The sequence below is a fragment of the Tamandua tetradactyla genome, chromosome 5 (assembly GCF_023851605.1).
Source record: "Tamandua tetradactyla isolate mTamTet1 chromosome 5, mTamTet1.pri, whole genome shotgun sequence".
Classification (NCBI taxonomy): Eukaryota; Metazoa; Chordata; class Mammalia; order Pilosa; family Myrmecophagidae; genus Tamandua; species Tamandua tetradactyla.
This window is the reverse complement of record NC_135331.1, coordinates 13,327,787-13,348,703: the sequence shown is the minus strand read 5'-3', so window position 1 is coordinate 13,348,703 and position 20,917 is coordinate 13,327,787.

Here is a 20,917-nt window from a genome sequence, read left to right as displayed (position 1 = left end):
TGGCCTGTGGTACTTTAGTATAGCAGCCCTGACAAACTAAGGCAGTGACAGGTGAGTGAAGATGTCATTCCCTGGGAGGGGAAAGACTGGAGAAGAGGATGCTGGCATTGCTGTGGAATTCCACGCAGTTCCAGGAGCCGTGGAAAGAGGCCGCGCCCACCCCCAGGCTGCCCTGTGTGAGGCACTAAGCACGGTTCTGTGTTTCTCTTTCTATTCCCACGTTCTTTGAAGACAAGGCCAAGGCCTGCCGGGGTCCTGGAGAGATGATTAATTTTAAACCTTTAAACTCTGGGAAATATACACAACAGAAGCAAACATGACAGCCTACCTTGGTAGGTTACTGTCAATTCCATGTGGCATTCCTATCTGATTCTGGAATCAAATTCCAGAAATTATCTCGCCCCATCACTAGGGATGAATCCTCTTTCTGACTTGCCAGGGGGGTTGTGGCATAAGCTGAGCATTAGAGCAAAGTGGTCACTTTCAGTGAATGGTGTGCTTTTAATTCACTATTTCTAAACTGTTCGGATTTTTCCTCTTTAAACACAGACCAAAAATAAAATAAAAATGGGACAGCAAACGTTCCAGAAGAATGGAACCAGTCATTCACGTATTCGACATTTAACAGACATCAGCACCCAGTGTGTTTAAGGCAACTGGTGGAAAAAGAGGTGCTATCTCAAGGAGCTAAATCACATGAGAAGAAAGGAATTCATTCACAACTGAGAAAAAAACTGCTCAGAGGGGTCAAAGGGATTTTCAGGTCCACAGGTTGCTTTGCAGGGAATGCTAGGTCTTGGAATGACACGGCAGTCTTAGAGATGGAGAAGGAGACATTTAAAATGACCTCAATGGGGAGTGCAAATTAGTACGACCACCTTGGGAAACTGTTTGGCAGTATCTACTAGAACTAAACATACATATACACCGTAACCTGGCAATTCCATTCCTAGGTATATTCCAAAGAGAAACACATCTGTTCACTAAACGACATGTGCTAGAATGTTCAGGGCAGTGCTATTCATAGTAAGGAAAAAAGAAAACCACAAAACCAGAAACAACCTACTACCGTCAACAGTAGAATGGCTGAATCAATTGCAGCATAGCTATAGCAGTGTGAACGGATGGTCTACACTATACGTGATGATATGGGTGAACCTCACAAATACATTGGTGAACGAAGGAAGTCAGACATCAAAAAGTACATACTGCACAATTCCACTTACATAAAGTAAAAAAAGCAGGCAACACTAATATATATTGTATAAATCAAGGTGGCAGCTATGGTTGTTGAGGAGCACATGAAGGGCCCTCCCGGGGGTCTGGTTACATGGCATATAGGTATGTTCTGCTTGTGACAATTCAGCAAGCTAATCACTTATGATCTATGCACTTCTCCGTGTGAATGCTTTACTTCAATAAAGAGTTTAAATTGGGGGAAAAATTACCTGAGCACCCACTGTGTGCAAATCCCTCCCTCCACCTGGTTTCACCTACCTACTGCACCAGTAGGGACAAACGGATTGTTACAACTCCCGCTGCCCCAAGAAATGGTCATCCACGAATGTGTGTCTCTTAGGGACCTTCGCGTGACCGACTTTAGGAAATGCAACCAGCTGAGGAACTGCTTCAAATTAGAAGCAGAAATGAATAAGTTCTCAAGCTGTCTCTCGCCTCCTTTTCCAGTATCAGAGGAAGATGCTAAATTGCAGTTCAACTACTTTAAGGGACATCCTTAGGTGAGCAATTCCAAAAATAATGGCCAAACATGAGTGTCTATGCTGTTTTGGGGGCAGTGCAAAATCCTTCATCCCTTGACATTGGTCTCCACTGTGGGGCCTGCTTTGACCAATGGCACATGGGCAGAAGTGACCGTGAGCCAGTTCCGAGTCCAGGCCTTAAGAGGCTGCATATGTATCTGCTTCTCCTCTTGGATTGCTGACATCAGCATGAGAAGAACATGCCCAAGCCAACCTCCGGGCTTGAGGAGAAGGATGAGACAGATTGAACAGATGCTACTGCTGGGCTGCCCTAGATCAGCTGCCCCCCAGTCAATATCCAAACATGTGAGCGAGTCCAGCCAAGATCAGCAGAGTTTTCCAGCCAAGACCAATCTATATCCTCTGACTCCCCAACCAATCCACAGTCTTGCGAGCAAGCTGAGGCAAGATCACCAGGGCTGCCCAGTCAAGGCAAGTATGTATTAGCCAACCCTCTGAAGATCTGCAAGCCAAGAAAAATTTTTAAGCTAAATACATTTTTATTCTTGTATGCTGCTGAAATTTTGTTGTTACTTGTTATGCAGTAACGGCTGACTGATACAGACAGCGAGAGCCTTTTAAGCAAACACATCACTGCTAGGAAGCAAACATTAAACAAAATCAGGATACATCACTTAGAGCTGATAATTATGTAATATTAATGGATCCCCATGAAAATAACAATCTTGGCTACATCATTAAAAAGTGATGTAAGAGCAGAAAAGCTCAAGCTTTTCATTTACTATGGCTTAGGAGTCAAGGCAATTAATTCTCTGGAGTCAGGAATCTGGGATCTAGATGTTTGACCTTCAGCAAATTATATTAGCTTTCTAAGCCTATGCTCTCCAATGGACAATGGAAATAATATCTGCCCTGACTTCAAAAAGCTATTGGAAAAGCGCAATACATAAGATTACACAAGGTTCCATGCACTAGAGTAACTTTCCAGAAATCTACAACCTCCAGATGGGTCACCGGTCCAGGTAAGTCCTGAAACCTAGCCCAGCCTCTCCAGAACATCAGATAGTTCCATCTCCCTACCCCATATTACAGACCCTTCCAATATCAAAAATTTAGAATTGCCACAGCCCAAACAACCCCAAAAAGAGGTATGAAAAGATCAAAGATGATGGTGGAGTTATACAGAGAGGATAGGATTTAACCAATGAATGTGAATGCTGAATCATTAAATTGATATCTTTTAGTCTCCAGTGTTTTAGAGCAGCTAGAAGTAAAAACCTACAATTGTGGAACTGTAACCCATGTCAAAGTCTGAAATATGTTCTACAACTAACTGTGGTGCTGTGCTTTGAAATTTATAGCTTTTTTGTATAAATGTTATTTTTCACAAAAAAAGAAGGAAAAAAGTTTATTGTGATGATAAAAAATGTATATATTTAAGCCCTCTAGCCTCCTATATTCTGGAGCAGCTAGAAGGAAAAATCTGAGAGGATCGTAATGGTAGTCCATGACAAATTCTGGGATCTGTCCTGTAAGTACTTGTTGAATAGTGCTTTGAAAAGTATTGCTTTTTTATTTCTTTCCTTTGTATATATGTTATACTGTACAACAAAAAAAGTTAAAAATAAAAAAAAAAACTATTGGAAAGACTGAAAGACATAATGCAGGTGGTATTCTTAGTCCTACGGTCTGAAGCATAGTAAGTCCTCAAGAAATGTTAATAATGTCATTATCATTATTATTACTATTTAGTAACATGCATCCATCAGAAATAGACCTGGCCATGACAAAACCTGACAGCTGTTCACATTCAAAGTCATAACTTTAATAATAATACTTTGCATTTGGGTATGTCATTATAGGTTTTTTTGTCAGGAAATGTTTATTGAGCAGTTGCTATGTGCCAGCCATGCTGCTAGGTCCTGGGGATAGAGACAGTAAATAAGATTGATGAAAACTCCTGCCTTCATGGGATTTCATGCTAGAAGTGGGGTGGGGGCAGGAGATATTAAATAGTCATATACCTGACAGTCTGATCATGTTTTAGTTCGGGCTTGGGCTTTTTATGGAATTAAGTAACTGAATGACTAAGTTTGAAATAACTGAACATTATGCTCTTAATACGGAGTTGATGGACCTCTTGAAGGAAGAGATGGTCCTTGAATGGGCATCAGGGGAGCTATGGGTATCCTAGAATGTTAGACTAAATGATGCATGTGCAGGGATTTTTCTGGGGAGAGGGACCAGGGCATTCTCAGATTCTGACCTATAAGGAGTTAAGAGCTCCAGATTCTCTCTAATCTTGCTTACAGTACATACAAATATCTTCAGAATGCATATCTGTAACTCTTGGAGCAAACTACACTTTGCTGGATTCACTTAATATTATTCCCCTGACCTAGTAAATGTACAGCAATATCCTACTTGTCATTTGTAGATACCACAAAATATTGCCCTGTAACCCACACTGATCACGCGGCCTAACCAGTCCACTAGCAACAGGCATGTGCTGGTTTCTCATTCCTTAACTTTCCATTCAGGGCTGCTCTGAATACATTGTACAGATGGCTTTTTCCTCCTAAATGACATCTTCTTGGAACGTTTGGAGAAGTGCAAGAAATGGGTCAAATGGCACCGAGAGTTTAATACTTCTGAATTGCTACTGACCACATTTTCAATGCAGCAAGAGTGGCTATTAAAAAATCACCTACAGGATATGGGAAAGGGGGTTATTTTAGTTTTAATTCATCACTGATCTTCTTTCTTTCCCATGTAATGATAGTCATCTATCCCTGATAAAATAGGAGAGTGAAGCATACTTATTACAATAATGGAAAAATACCTATTTTCTGGCAAGACATTTCATGCTTCTGGGCCCTTGGAAGTTCCTCTCAAATTTGTTCCCTATCATTTACCATAACCAATGTGTCAGCGTCAGGGTAAACAGGCAAGATGAGGGTGGGGACAGGGGGGGCGTGGAAAGGGTGGAATGTTGCCATGGTAACAAAGGATTTCAGTGATGGGTATCCATGGTGATTGCTGCTAAATTCTGAGAGATTTTAAATGCTTTATTTAAAATAACAACTGTGCAGCTGCTGAGGATGTTATGAGGGGAAGAGAGGAATGTTTGTTCTTTTATGGGTATGTACTCAGTGTGGTCGGGAAGGAAGAGAAAAGGGCAGATACACTCTCTTTGTGATGCTGTTTAGCAGTTATCAAAGTTATCAAAGACTGAAGACGCTCTAAGGCACAGTGCCCTCACACCTCTTCATCCCATTGGTACCGAGATCACCACAGCGTGACACCTGAGATAAACTCAGGCAGAAACCTGCCCCCACCTCTGCCTTGGAATAGAAACCCACTGGGCTCTGAGAAGAATTAAGAGTTGCCCAGTGGCCAGCCTCACTGGAAGCTTAAAATAGGTGCTGGGTATTGCAAAGCAAGTACCTTTGCCAATCCCAAATTTGCATGGCGTATGAGTTGGAGAAGTGATACTAGAACTCAAGTCTTCTGATTCTTAATCTGGAGTTCAATTACTCTCCTTTTGTATTAAAATGAAGTTGGGCTGTGAACAACAGAAACTTAACATAATAAGACTTTAGCAAGACGGAAGTTTATTTCTCTTTTACACAAATATCCAGGCTCAGTCAATAGTAAGATATAGGGGAGAAATTTAAAATGCATGCTATGGCCAACAGTTCATAGAAGACGTCAATAGGACCATAGCACTACCAGGGGCAACTAACTGGGGGGAATGGACAAGTGATAGAGGGTAGTTTTCATTTGATAATTGGTGACGTTGTATTTTGTCATTAAGGACCAATGAAAATTGTCTAAAATTGAGAGTGCTGCTGATTGTACAACCAAGTGAGGCTACTGTAGGACACAGTTTGTTTATTTTGGACATTATCCAGGATGCCCAATAGATGGAGGGAGCCGAAGGGTACAATGACTGAGAAGCAGATGGCAAATGGTGACACATTTATGTGATGGAATATGTGGTACAACTTCAAAAAGGAAGGATGCTGAGAGGTATGCCACAAACTGAATAAACCTCAGGGATGAGTGTGTTGTACAAAATAAGGCAGAAACAAAAGAACAAACATGCTAAGGTCTCTCTCAGAAAATACTTATATGAAAATGGGAGCCTAGCTTGTAAGTCCTTATTGCAGCCACATTTAGTCTGAAGTTGTAAATGTATTCCTAGATTCTGAGACACTGAGCTATAGGTGCATCAGCTGGTATTGTCCAAATTTATGTCTAGAGCCTAAATTTTCTGTAACACACAATTTAAATCAACCTGTCTGGATAGTTCATTGAAACAACCTAAACTCTTGGAGTTCAGAACTGGAATGAGACCTTGTAATTCTGTATAGCTTAATATAATCTCAGGATATATCTCAGCCTATGGTAGGTTGATACCTGAAAAGTATTGGTAGATATAATTACATGGAATCTTGAATAGGGCATGAGAGAGATCTTGTTGATTCATATAGGTTAGTGTGATGCCCTGATACATCCCAAAGTAATTTAGACAAAAAATAAAAAAGCATTTGCAAAGTCCTCTTGTGGGATTGGGAAGAAAGGAAGAAATATTAAACTTCCCCAACTGGGGAATTCTTGCTATTCTCGCAAGCAGTGGGGACAACCAATTCAACAGGCTGAGCCCTTGATCTTAGGGTTTGCTCCTATGAAACTTATTCCTGCAAAGGAGAAGCTAAGCCTACTTATAACTATGCCTAAGAGTTACCCCCAGAGACCCTCTTTGTTGCTCAGATGTGGCCTCTCTAAGCCAGTTCAGCAGGTGAACTCACTGCCCACCCCCCACATGGAACATGACTCCCAGGGGTGTAAATCACCCTGGCAACCTGGGACAGAACTCCAGGAATGAGCTGGGACTCAGCATCATGGGACTGAGAAAACCTTCTTGACCAATAGGGGGAAGAGAGAAATAAGCAAAATAAAGTTTCAGTGACTGAGAGACTTCAAATGGAATCGAGAGGTTATTCTTATGCATTATATAAATAACCCTTTTTAGTTTATGGTATATTGAAGTGGCCGGAGGGAAGTACCTGAACTGTTGAGCTGTGTTCCCATAGCCTTGATTCTTGAAAATGACTGTATAATGATGTGACCATGTGATTGTGAAAACCTTGTGCCTGATGTTCCTTTTAACCAGGGCATGGACAGATGAGTAAAAAATTATGGATAAAAAATAAAGTAATAATAGGGGGGATAAGAGGTCAAATGAATAGGGTAGATGAAATACTAATGATCAATGACAGGAACGAGTAAGGGGTATGGGATGTATGAGTTTTTTCTTTTTATTTCTTATTCTGGAATGATGCAAATGTTCTAAAATGATCATGGTGATGTATACACAACTATGTGATGATGCTGTGAGTCACTGATTGTATACAATGTATGAACTGTATGTATATGAAGATTTCTCAGTAAAAAAAAAATTTTTTTTTTTTAGTATCAGTAGAGTCCCTTGAGGGTGGCGGGGAGGGATATATATATATCTTATTAAACTCTCCCATCTAGGAAACCCCAGGTACCCTCTCAACCAACCTTGATTTTAAGGATTACCCTTATGAAACTTATTTCCGTAGGGGAGAAGCTAAGAGTACCCATAATGAGACCTAAGAGTTGCTTCCAGGAAGCATCTTTGTTGCTCAGATGTGGCCTCTCTCTAAGCTCAACTCTGCAAGCAAAATTATTGCCCTCACCCCTAAGTGGTACAAGCCATTCAGAGGTAAAATATCTCCCTGACATCATGGGGTATGACTCCTGGGGATGAGCCTGGCCGAGCTACCATGGGATAGAGAACACCTTCCTCACCAAAAAGGGGAAATGTAGTATAATATAATAAGACATCAGTGGCCAAGAAATATCAAATGGAGTCAAGAGGCTGTTCTGGAGGCAATGCTTATGCAAGCTTCAGTGAGATAGTGTTCATTGCCATGGTTTGCTAAACCACAACCAACATCACTCCTGTTGACTCTTAAGAACACTGAGGGCTTGAACTGAGATTCTATAAAGGTTTCATGCACTAGGTTTGCCTTCCTGGAACATATAATTCCCAGAGGATTCCTAGGTCAGATAAATCCTGAAACTCAAGAGGGACCAAACTCTCCAAAATTATTAAAAAATTTCATCTTCCTATCCTTTAATGTGACATCCCTTCTCAACATGAAAAAGTCAGAATGGGCATTGCCCAAAGTCTCTATAGATTGGGAGAAGGATTAAAGGAGAAAGAGGAGGTATAACAGAGAAAATGGAATGTAACAGACAAGGATGGCTGCTAAATCACTATATTAATATTATATTAATATTCCCTTCTAGCCTCCAGTGTCTTAGAGCAAACTAGAAGGAAAAATCTGAGATGATAGAATGGTAACCCATGACAAATTCTAGGATCTGTTCTGCAAATACTTGCTGAAGTGTGCTTTGAAAATTACTGCTTTTTTTTTCTTTGCTTTTTATATATGTTATATTTTACAATTAAAAAAAGGTTAAAAAAAAATCCAGTCTCCTTCAGTCTTGTTGTTCTTTATGTAGACTCCATTTTCATGGTCACCTCATAGTCCAAAATGGCTGCCTGACTCCAGCCATCATATCCAAATTCCAAGAAACAGAAAAGAGGAAGAATTAAAGAAATAAAAGCAAAGGGTCCAAACAGTTGTTTTTTACAGAAGTTTCCTTGAAACTGTTACCTGACACTTCCCCTTACATGTCATCTGCTACAGGTCCTCACCCAGCTACAATGGAGGCTGGCAAATATATTTTTCCTTCTTGTCAGCTACTTGCCAAGCTTAAAAATTTGGATGTCTGTCACTATAGACTAAGGGGATAACTAATATTGGGAGAAAACCAGCAGACTTAGTCACATCCTCTAAAGTGAGGAATAGAGCCAAACTAGCTGTCTTCCCTTTTTCCTCTTTCCATCCTTTTTTCAACTCCTCCTTTCCCACTTGCTCCCTCTACAAACCCCAACTCCTAGGACACCAAACAAACTTTCATTAAGAAGAAAGCTGGTTTTTCCACACTTTTAGAGAAATGAAAATGATCTGACCACTGCCATGCCCTCAAGGTGCCCTCTCACCTAAGACTTCAGAGTGGCCCACCCAGGGGAAGTCAAGTCCTTTCCAAAAACAGGGCTTGAATAGTCAGTCATCCTCAAGGACTCAGCCTTCAAGATCGTGGGGACAGTGTCCTGTTGAGGTCTTATCATCTGTGCCTTGCATTGGCGAGGGGAGGAAAGGAAAGAAGGAAGGAAAAAAGAAGCCCTCCACTTCCCACTGCTGTCTAAACTAAGGACCTACAGAGGTTCTTTGTGTGTGTGTGTGTGTCTGTTTTCGCTCTTTTTAAAAACATTTTTTTATTGTTAAATATAGCATACAAATACAAAGAAAAGGAAAAAAAAAACAATGATTTCCAAAGTACACTTTAATAAGTAGATACAGAACAGATTTCAGAGTTCGTAATGGGTTACCACTCCACTATTGCAGATTTTTCCTTCTAGTTGCTTCAAAACACTGGAGGCTACAAGAAAATTTTTTCCTTTTTTTTGTGAAAAATAACGTATATACTAAAAGGCAATGAATCTCAAAGCACATCGCAGCAATTAGCTATAGAGCAGATTTCAGAGTTTGGTATGGATTACAATTTCACCATTTTAGTGTTTTATTTATAGCTGCTCTAAAGTGCTAGAGACTAAAAGAAATATCAGTATAATGATTCAGCAATCATATTTGTTTGTTCAACCCTACCTTCTCTACCTACCTACCCTACCACCATCACCTTTGATCTTTCTATCCCACGCTTTAGGGGTATTTGGGCTAAGCCCATTCTAACTTTTTCATGTTGGAAGGAGCTGTCAATAACATGGGATAGGGAGATGGAATTAGCTGATGTTCTGGAGAGGCTGGGCCCTCTAGGTTTCAGGACTTATCTGGTCCAGGGACGATCTGGAGGTTGTAGGTTTAGGGAAAGTTACCCTAGCACATGGAACCTTTGTAGAATCTTATATATCGCCCTAGGTGTTCTTTAGGATTGGCTGGAATGGTTTTGGCAAGTTATGATAGGCAGCAATGTCTAACTGAAGCTTGTGTAAAAGTGACCTCCAGAGTAGCCTCTCAACTCTAAACGCTCTCAGCCACTGATACTTTATCAGTTACACCTTTTCCCCCTTTTGGTCAGCATGGCATTGTTGATTCCACTGTACCAGGGCCAGGTCCACCCTGGGAGTCATCTCTTATACGTGCAGTGGTTCTTGACCTGATTTTAGATGGGACCCAATCACCCTGGGAGAAGTTAATGTCCTTTCCAATTCTTCTGTTTACCATAAGAAGGAAGTCTCAGGTTGGGGCTACAGGGTCCTGAACACCCCTCTCACACTTGCTATTGTTTCCTTTGAACAGACAGTGAGCCTCAGCCCAGGGCCTTAAATAGCCTTCACACCCCTCAATATTATAGACTTAGCATGCAGAGCAGATGCTAACTTTTGTTTTACTGAGTTGCTATCTTATCAAGCACAATTGTCTTGCTAGAGCTTTAATAACACTGCTTTGCTTGCATTGCATTAATTTTCATTTGCTTTCTACGTTGGTGAGTAAAAAGATTTTCCATTTACATTAAATAAATGTCTTCACATTTTAAAAAAGTGGATCAATTTAAGGAAAAAAAATAATTGAGTCAACACCAGTACAGGTGGTACATGGATGTGGTAAGAGAGTCACTGAAATACGGGACACCCAGGTGTGGTGAAAAATGCAAGGGTGGGGCTGCAAGAGACCCAAGCTCAGGACCCCGCTCCACCACTGACTTTCTGTGGCCTTAGAACAGTCCCTTTGCCTCTCTGGGCCTCCATTTCCTTACCTGTAAAATAAAGCAAACTGGATTCCATGATTGTTACGAACCCTATGATCTGTGCATAACAGGAATACTGAGGGTCAAAAGAGGACCCCAGAAATATCTCCTGAAGACCCAGACATCACATCTTTAATGACAATGCTTTGGCCTTGGTGAGCATTTGAGAATACGTGAAGCAGCAAATGCTTAGCTGAGCCATGGAATTCATCTATATTCCACATTACAAATAAATAATAAAAGATTTTGAAGCCACTGGAGAGCCAGCTCCCAAACATGCAAAATTACACTTAATTATTTTTAAAACAATACATGTCTTAATTTGCAAATGAGTGGAATGGAATGTTAAATAAGGCCTTATTCTGGATGCTAACTACAGCAGCTTTTTCAATGGAAGATTTTCATACGCTTTCTTCACACTCTCCCCCCACCCCCCGCCAACCACCAACTGTTTATTAATAACTCTGCCTTTTCCTTGGTTTTAAATTATCTCTAAATATTAAACCTGGTGTGCAGAGCAGATGCTAACTCTCGTTTGACATGACTTGCTGTCTTTACTTCCCAAAAAGACCACTTTTCAGTTTCTCAAGGAATGCTGGGCAGTAGTCCACTTTGAAACTCATATTTGTCAAAGCCTCAGTTCCAAGGCACATTAGGAAATGCACATTAAAACTACAATGAGAGTCCATTTTACACCTATTATATTGGAGAAAAATTGAAATGTTTAACTATAGCAAGTGTTGACAAGGGTATACAATTCTTTTACACAAGACGCTAGGAAGACAGTGCAATAAGAAATTCATTCATTCATGCAACAAATATTTATTGAGCACCTACTATGTACCACTTTTCTTGGTACGGGGATGTAGCAGAGAACAAGACAAACAAAAAGCACTGCCTATATGGAGTTAATATTCTAGTGGGGAAGGTGAACAACAAAGTAAGTATACGACAGAGTATTTTGATCATGATGAGTGCCAGGAAGAAAAATAAAGAGGGAGGAATCTGGTCAGGAAAAAAGAAAAACCAAAAAGGTGGTCAGGGAGAACCAGTGAGGTGACTTCTGAGCAAAGACTTGAAATAAGCTTATGTGGAGATTTGAGGAAGAGTATTGTAGGCAGAGGGAACCGCCAGTGCAAAGGTCCTGCGGTAGGAATGTGCCTGGTGTGATGCAGGAAGAGCAAGGAGGCCCAAGCAGTTCAAGTGCAACGAGCACAAGTGCAATGAATGGCAGGAGATGAGGAGAGAGAGGCAAGACGTTAGGGCTTGTAAGCCAGGGTGAGAATTTTCACTTTTACTGTGGGTAAGAAGGGAGCCAGAAAAGAGTTTTGAGCAGAAGAAGGACTAAGCATTCCTGGGGCTGCAGGGTTGAGAACAGATAGTAGGAGGGTTGGAGTTTGGGGCAAGGGCATAAGCAGGGAGACCCTGGGAGGAGGCTACTGCAATAGGCCTGGTGGAAAGTGCTGGTGGCTGGGGGTGGGGAAACGTGGGCAGGCTCAGGATATATTTTGAAAGGAGAACAAAAAAAATGTGCTGAATCCAGACAGAGCTGGTTCAAATCCCAGCGCTACCATATTCTTTGTCATGAGCCTTGGTTTCCTCAACAGGAAAATGGGGATAATGATTCCCAGTAAGGCAGTGACAAGGAGTCAGAGAGCCAGGGCACAGTAAATTACAGCTATTATTATTATCATCTGCTCAATTCCATCTCTGTCTCCTCGTGGTTCTGCTAACCATTCCGCACGGCTCCATGGAAGCCACTGGGGTTTGTAGAGCGATGTTCTGGGATAGGAAAGCAAATGGGTCCTGTCAGAGATGTACGCTAAGGTGCAAACATCACCAGCACCACAGAAACATTACTGACTGCAGAAATGAGGCAGAGGTAGGGAAGGGGAGGACCAGGAGAACTTGTCCCCCCTCCCCCCCAGATCTTCCTTTCCTCTCTCCAAGCTCAGCCTCTCCCTGCCCATCTCTTCTCCTCCCTCCATTATCTGCAGCCTCTCGTTCTTGATGGAGAGTGTTCCAACTGTCTCTGCTGGCCTTTCTGCAATTGAAGATATGGGAAAAACAAAATAATTTTATGCCGCCTGTCCTGGTATCTTTCAGCCAGGGACCCAGTGTGCTTTTCCAACATTAACGAGACCATGAGGATCCTAGCAGCTGAGCACCGGGGGGCAGGTCACAGACAGAGCCAGGAATGGGGCTGACAGAGTGTCTTTCTGCTGCCTCGAGAGACTCCCGGGAGGAAGGTAAACTAATTCAAAGGAATGTCCAGGCAACTCTGAAAGGACAGATGAACCGTCCCTTTGGGTCACTTCTTTAAAAGATGGTAAAATCCAACACAGAGAAAGGAAGTCAGAAAAACCTTAGAATGTTTTTGAAAAGGATTCTTTTGTGATTCACACTGATTACCAACAATCAGCTTATGCACTCCTGCCATAATCTGGCTGGAATTCAGCACACCAACACGAAGCCAATCAACAAACATTCTCTGTCATTTCACATGTCATTTAGATATGCTTTTTCTGACCTCTATATTTTAAAATAGCATCTCATGCCCCATCATTACCACCACTACCACCTCCAGAGCTCTTTGTTCCCTTACCTTACTCTGCCTTGTTGTACTTAATATAGTGTGAGATTATTATTACGTATCTAATTTCTTACTTACTACTTACTCTCTCATCTGAAAATAAATTTCACATCTTATTTGTTGTTCTGCTCCAACATCTAGTAGTCTCTAGCTCAGAGTAGGCCCCTGATAAATATGTGTTAAATGAATGAGTGAATGAATGAATGAGGGAACAACCCTGAGAGGGGGGTGAGGCAGCTACATTATTGCCATTTAGCAGGTAAAAAGGTGAGGCTCACCCAGATTGAAATGAACGATAATTCAAGGAAGAGAAGGAAACGAAATTAGCAGGAGGTGAGGGGGGTATGTCTTAGGATGTTTGTGGGACTGTGCTACGTGTGGCCCACAGGTTATCATCTGAATCTCTTAACCACCCAGGAAGAAGGCTTGATTATCCCCACTTTGCACAGTACCAGTGAAGTTCACAAATTGCCTTGTGGCTGGCAGAATAATGGCCCCCCAAACGTCCAGGTCCCTACCCCTTAGAATCTGTCAGCATGTTAGGTCATCTGCAAGGGGGGATTAAGGTTGTAAATGTAGCTGATCCATTGACCTCAAAATAAAGAGATTATCCTGGGTTATCCAGGGCATGTGGGGTGGGGGTAGAGGCAATATAATTGCAGGATCCTTTAACCAGGGAAGAGGAGGCTGAAGAGTTAGTGTCAGAATGTCGCAACGTGAGAAGGACTCAACACGCCACAGCTGGCCTTGAAGATGGAGGGAGAGGCTACAAGCCAAGGAATACAGGCAGCCTCTATAAGGAGGAAAAGGCAAGTTAACGGATTCTCCCCTGGAGCCTCCAGAAAGAACCAGCCCTGCCCACACCTTGACTTTAGCCCAGTGAGACCCATTTTGGATTCCAAGCTGCAGAACCGTAAGATAACAAACCTATTCGAAGTCACTCAGTTGGTGGTGATTTGTTACAGCAGCCAAAGGAAACTAATGTATGCCTCAAGATCATTCAGGGAATATGTGAAATGGATCCACAATCCATTTACTGCCCTGTGGGAAAACCAGACCAGCTCTCGGCGAGACAGTGCCTGACCCAAGCTGAGAGCAGCAGGGACCTGGCGGCTCCCCAGCCAAGGCTGACGGCAGCACAGGTGGACGATGGAACCCACATAGGTTCATAAGAGTCTCTCCCTCCTGGGAATATGGAATTGAGACAAAAGACTCAAATTAATTTCTGTTTAAGCAGCCTCAGACCAAATATGGTTTGTGAGTGAGATTTATTCAGCCTGCAGAGTGCTTTAAAATCATTATTTAATGATTTATTAAAACCTTCAAATTTCATATTTTTAAAAAAAATCTCAGCTTAATTAGAGCTAAGACCATAAAACTTATAGAAGAAAATGTAGGGAAATATCTTATAAAACCTGTAATAGGAGGCAGTTTCCTAGATCTTATACCCAAAGTATGAGCACTGAAGAAAAAGATAAATGGGAACTCCTCAAAATTAAAGACTTGTCAAGAAAGTAAAAAGGTAGCTTATGCAATGGGAGACAATATTTTGAAACAACTATCAGATAAGGGTTTAGTATCCAGAATATATAAAGAGATTCTTCAACTCAACAAGAAAAAGACAAACAACCCAATTAAAACATGGGCAAAAGACATGACCAGACACTTCTCAGAAGAGGAAATACAAATGGCTAAAAGACACATGAAAAGATGCTCAACTTCCCTGGCTATTAGGGAAATGCAAATCAACACCACATTGAGATATCATCTCACACCCACCAGAATGGCCAGTTTCAAAAAAAAAAAAAAAAACCAGAAAATGACAAGTGCTGGAGAGGATATGAAGAAAGAGGCACACTGTTGGTGGGAACGTAAAATAATACAACCACTGTGGAAAGCAGTTTGGCCGTTCCTCAGGAAGCTAAGTATAGAATGGCCATATGATCTAGGAAACCCATTGCTAGGTATCTATTCAGAGGACATGAGGGCAAGAACACAAACAGACATTTGCACACCTATGTTTATAGCACATTATTTATAATTGCCAAGAGATGGAAACTGCCCAAATGTGCATCAATGAATGAGTGGCTAAACAAACTGTTTGAAACAATTTATGTACCCTAGAAAAGACATGTTTTACTCCTAATCAACATTGTGAGAGCAATGGCTTCTTCTACTCCCTATTCCGTACAATAGGTTGGAAACTTGATTAGGCTATCTCCACGGAGATGTGACTCAATCAACTGCAGGTATTAAATTTGATTAGATGGGAGACATACCTCCACCCAATCTAAGTGGTTCTTGATTAGTTTACTGCACTCCTATAAAAGGGGAAGCATTTTGGAGAAAGCTTCTGAACACCACTGAACCATGAAGCAGAGAGTCCACCAAGCTAGCAACTTTAGGAGATGAAGAAGGAAAATGCCTCCTGGGGAGCTTCATGAGACAAGAGGCCTGGAGAGAAAGCTAGCAGACTTCGCCATGTTCACCGTGTGCCTTTCCAGTTGAGAGAGAAACCCTGAATGTCATTGGCCTTCTTGAACCAAGGTATCTTTCCCTGGATACCTTAGCTTGGACATTTCTATAGACTTACTTTAATTGGGACATTATCTTGGCCTTACAACTTTAAACTAGCAATTTATTAAATTCCCCTTTCTAAAAGCCATTCTGTTTCTGGTGTATCATATTCCAGCAGCCAGCAAACTAGAACAAAGTCTTATTGGATTAGGGTTGGCCCTCTTATAAGAAGAGAAAATGGAGAGACAGAGAGAGACACAGACAGAGATGATGGAGGCAGAGAATGGAGTGATGCAATCATAAGCCAAGGGACGCTTGGGGCCGCCAGAAGCAGGAAGAAGCTGGGCAGGATTTACCCCTAGAGCCTTCAGAGGGAGCACGGCCCTGCTGACACTTCATTTTGCTCTTTGAACCTCCAGAACAGTGAGGGAATAACTGTGCTGGTTTGAAAGGAAGTATGCCCCCTAAGAAAAGCCATGTTTTAATATAAATCTCATTTCTTAAAGGTAGAATAATCCTTATTCAATACTGTATATTTGAAACTATAATGAGATCATCTCCCTGGTTGATGTGATTTAGTTAAGAATGGTTGTTAAACTGGATTAGAGGATAACATGTCTCCACCCATTTGAGTGGGTCTTGATTAGTTTCTGAAGTCCTATAAAAGAGGAAACATTTTGGAGACTGAGAGATTCAGAGAGATTCAGAGAGAGCAGAGAATGCTGCAGCACCACGAAGCAGAGAGTTCCACCAGCCAGCGACCTTTGGAGATGAAAAAGGAAAATGCCTCCCAGGGAGCTTCATGAAACCAGAAGCCAGGAAAGAAAGCTAGCAGATGATGCCGTGTTCGCCATGTGCTTTTCCAGCTGAGAGAGAAGCCCTGACTGTGTTCACCATGTGCCTTCTCACTTGAGAGAGAAACCCTGAACTTCATTGGCCTTCTTGAACCAAGGTATCTTTCCCTGGATGCCTTTGATTGGACATTTCTTTAGACTTGTTTTAATTGGGACGTTTTCTCAGCGTTAGAAGTGTAACTAGCAACTCATTAAATTCCCCTTGTTAAAAGCCATTCCGTTTCTGGAATATCGCATTCCGGCAGCTAGCAAACTAGAACAATATCTTTCTGTCATTTCAAGCCACCAAGTGATAATTTCTCACAGCAGTCCAAGGGGACTAAGACGCCCCTTTGCCCACCCTGCTTGACCCCCCGGAGCCTGCCCTACGTGGACTGGATCAGTGGGCTCCTGTGCCCTGTTGCTTTTGGTTGAATTTGGACCATGGGACATGGCAGTGAGAGAGAGGAAGCCAGGAAGAGTGTGCTGTTGGGTTCGTTATTTCCCTGGCTCCCACCCTAAGGGGTCGCTGAGAGCTGACGTAATTCTCCACTGAAGACCTGGCTCCCAGCGGCCTTCTAGGCCCTACCTTCTCCCTCCAGCTCCAGAACCACTTCTTCCACGGGTCTTTTGGACCGAGGAGTGGTGGAGGCTCTGCTAGTACTAGCCCTTGCGGCTTCCTAATGCCCACCTACATCCTAGCAAATATTAAACTCTCTTCAATGATCCTACAGTGGGTGTGCCGTCTGTGTCCCAACGGGAGCCTGACGGTGATACCACCTAGCAAGACCGAGGGTGGGATTTGGAAGGCGGACCACGAAGGCTGGGCGATTTTTCCTTCACCATTGCTCTCACTGACACTACCTGCCTGGCCCCTGAAGATACCGAATTTGAGGCCCCAGATTTCCCTTAGACGAGGAAAAGACAGAGCTAATCTGTGACATGGGAAAAGCAGAAGAAGAGAATGAAGAAAGAGATTAGGCAGACAGAAACAGGGACGAGACTGTGTGCCTGAGAGAGGAGGGAGGAGGAGCCGAGGCCCCTCTATCTAGACCCTGACCCCATTGCAGGTACCAGAGCCTCCTGCTGCCAGGGTCTGCCTGGGCCCCTTCTCCAGGTTGTCCTCTCAAGAGTGAGCCAGGCCATCACTGTGGGGACCTCTAGGCCTGAGGGCTGGCTAAGGGGCAGTTGTTTTTCGGGGGTGTAGAATACAATATAGACATATGGGCCAGGGGTCCACCCAAGGTCCCTCATTGTGTGGGACAGCTCAGGGCTGGAAGAAAAGGTGGGATGCGCCATGGGCCAGGGGCTGGGTCTTCCCAAGTCCCCACATTCTGACCCTTACCTCTGAGGCATGGGAGATTCTAAACTCAAACCTAGGCTTCCACGTCCATCTTCAGGCACCTGTGCCAAGGTAGGAGGACAGTCATCATCTACTTAACAGTTTAATACTTGATTTATAACTTAGAAATATTTAGACAAAGGGTAGGTCAGCTTCCCTTTGACCTCTTGCCTGGGGGGGCTATAAATATTGAGGTTGGGCCTGCAAGGTGCCCCCACCCACCCACCCAGCCAAGAAGTGGGCCAGGAACTCAGGCTGGACCACTGGGTGCCACCTTCCTGAAACCTGTATCCTAAACCTTCCCATTAGCACCTTCCACTTAACTGAGCCTGAGTTAGTTTCTGTCATTTACTCACCAGCGACCTAACAGATACTAAGGTCTACCCAATCACAAGTCCGTGTGTGCTGGTTTGAAAGGATGGATGCCCCCTAGAAAAGCCATGTTTTAATCAGAATCCCATTTCATAAAGGTGGACTAATCCCTATTCAATACTGTATGCTTGAAACTGTCATCAGACCATCTCCCTGGATGATGTGATCTAGTCAAGAGTGGTTGTTAAACTGGATCAGGTGACGACATGTCTCCACCCATTTGCTTGGGTCTTGATTGGTTTACTGGAGTCCTATAAAACAGGAAACATTTTGGAGAATGGGAGATTCAGAAAGAGCAGAACCATAAAGCAAAGAGTCCATGAGCCAGCAACCTTTGGAGATGAAGAAGGAAAACGCCTCCCGGGGAGCTTCATGAAACCAGAAGCCAGGAGAGAAAGCAAGCAGATGATGCCGTGTTCACCATGTGCCCTTCCAGCTGAGAAACCCTGACTGTGTTCGCCATGTGCCCTTCCACTTGAGAAAGAAACCGTGAACTTCATCAGCCTTCTTGAACCAAGGTATCTTTCCCTGGATGCCTTTGATTGGATGTTTCTATAGACTTATTTTCATTAGGACATTTTCTTGGCCTTAGAACTGTAAACTAGCAACTTATTAAATTCCCATTTTTTCAAAATCCATCCTGTCTCTGGTTTATTGCATTCTGGCAGCTCGCAAACTAGAACACCTTTGTTTTTCCAATTAGAAAAGGAGGTGCATACATACCAGGTCTGCATCCTAGTACAAAAGAGGAACAAAGAGGAGAGAGGAGGCACATCTCACAAGGAGGGATGCAGAGATGGAGTTGGGTTCACTGCTTCCTGACTTGCTTCTCCTTGACCTTAGACCTCACTCTTGGCCCTCACCTTCTCTCCCACTCACCACATGCAGTAATTCCAGGTAAGTCTTGCATTAGAATCCTCTGAGCTGTACAAAAATGTAGAAATCCACTGAGCTGTACATGCATCAGCGCTAGCCTTCAACCTCAAATATATTGAAAAAAATTTTTTTTCTTTTGCTAGAAATCATCTAAGCCTCTACACTTGATTTTCTGTCTTTTGTAAATATTTATATCCCATCCCCTAAAAGTGATCTCACCGAATGGATGAATAATAATCTCCAGAGAGGACTGGGGAAATTTACATCATTTAAATGAGAGCCTCTATTATGCAAAATTATTATTCAAATTATGCAAACATCATCCTCTCAGCTGGATGAACTTGTTTCAGCTGGGGACAGACCACTTTTTGTGCTATGGTGGGAGGGGAGGAGGAGAGATTATCAGGACACTAAAAAGATTGGGGAGAGGGTACAAAGGGCTGGGAATGGCCCATGGGAAGAACTGGTCCTTGCCCACTGAGTGTGCTTGTGCATCCCTCTTTCACTTAAAAGTATGCAAAAATCAAAATCATTCCCTTTGCAAACCACTCGAAAATGAATACTTCAGATGTTGTGGCTGTACATCAAGAATACTTGCAACAGCAGCTCCAAATATTCCGAAACACTGAGAAGGATGGAATTCCCCGCCACCCCCCAAGCAGAGTTTTTGAAGAAATGAGACAACGCAGGGGCCGGGGGGGACTTAAGTTTCCAGGGTAAGTGGGAAAAGGAGAGAATGTTTTATACATCGGACATCAGTATCCATTACAATTACTATCAATGGTGATACAGCTAATAATAGTAACTTCATTCATTTGCCAGAGGCTTTTTTTTTTTTTTAAAGAAATCGGATCATGACCTCTCCCTGTTCAAGCCTTTTAGCAACCTCCTGTTCCACTGGAGATACAACCAAAGCCCTCACGGTAGGCACACTGAGGTCTGGCTCCCTTTTCAGGTTATAAACTCCAACAAGGCAGGGACCACAGCCAAATTTCCAGCACCCAGCACAGTGCCTGGTACACAGTAAGCCATCAATAAATACTGAATTAATTAGTTCCTTAATAATTAATTAATTCATAAGGTGCTTTATAGTTTACAAAGCACTTTTGTAATTCTCTTGAACCTCAAAGCAAAGCTGTGAGATAAGTGAAGGACTCGATTTTGTAGACAGACAGATACCTGAGGCCCAGATGTGCCCATGTAAATACAGGGAGAGGGGAAAACTCAGATCTTCTGACCCATTCAGAATCCAGGGCCCCTTCTGCGGGCCACACTGCCCGAGTCCCTGACCATCTCATTAATTCAAGTTCCACCTCATTAATTCAAGTTCCTCTAGCAAACCTTTTCTTTATTCCTAGTTCAGGCTATTCTCAGCTTCTCTCTAAGCCTTAGTTTCCCCACCTGTGAAATGGAGCTGAGAGAACCCACTGTACCCCATATTCCTGGAGCAGTGCCTTGCACTCAGAAGTTAGAGATGCTGACAAGTGGCATGCTACCTGAGCACCTGCTCGCTGTGGTCACCGTATGAAGCATGGGGTTGTCTCGCTGATGGTCAGGACAAGGCGGTGGTGTCAGTGTGATGACCATGCCCCGTCCCAAGTTGGATTCGCCAGGAAGCGGACTCTGAGACCAAGTTTTGGTGCACATGCTATTTATCAAGGGGTGCCTTGGGAAGGAAAGGGAAGGTATCAGGAGTGGGCAGAGGTGGAGCTGTGATGCAGATCTGACCACATCTTCATCATCGCCACGGGGAGTCCTGGTGCTTATCTGGCCCTTCAAAGGTGTGCCG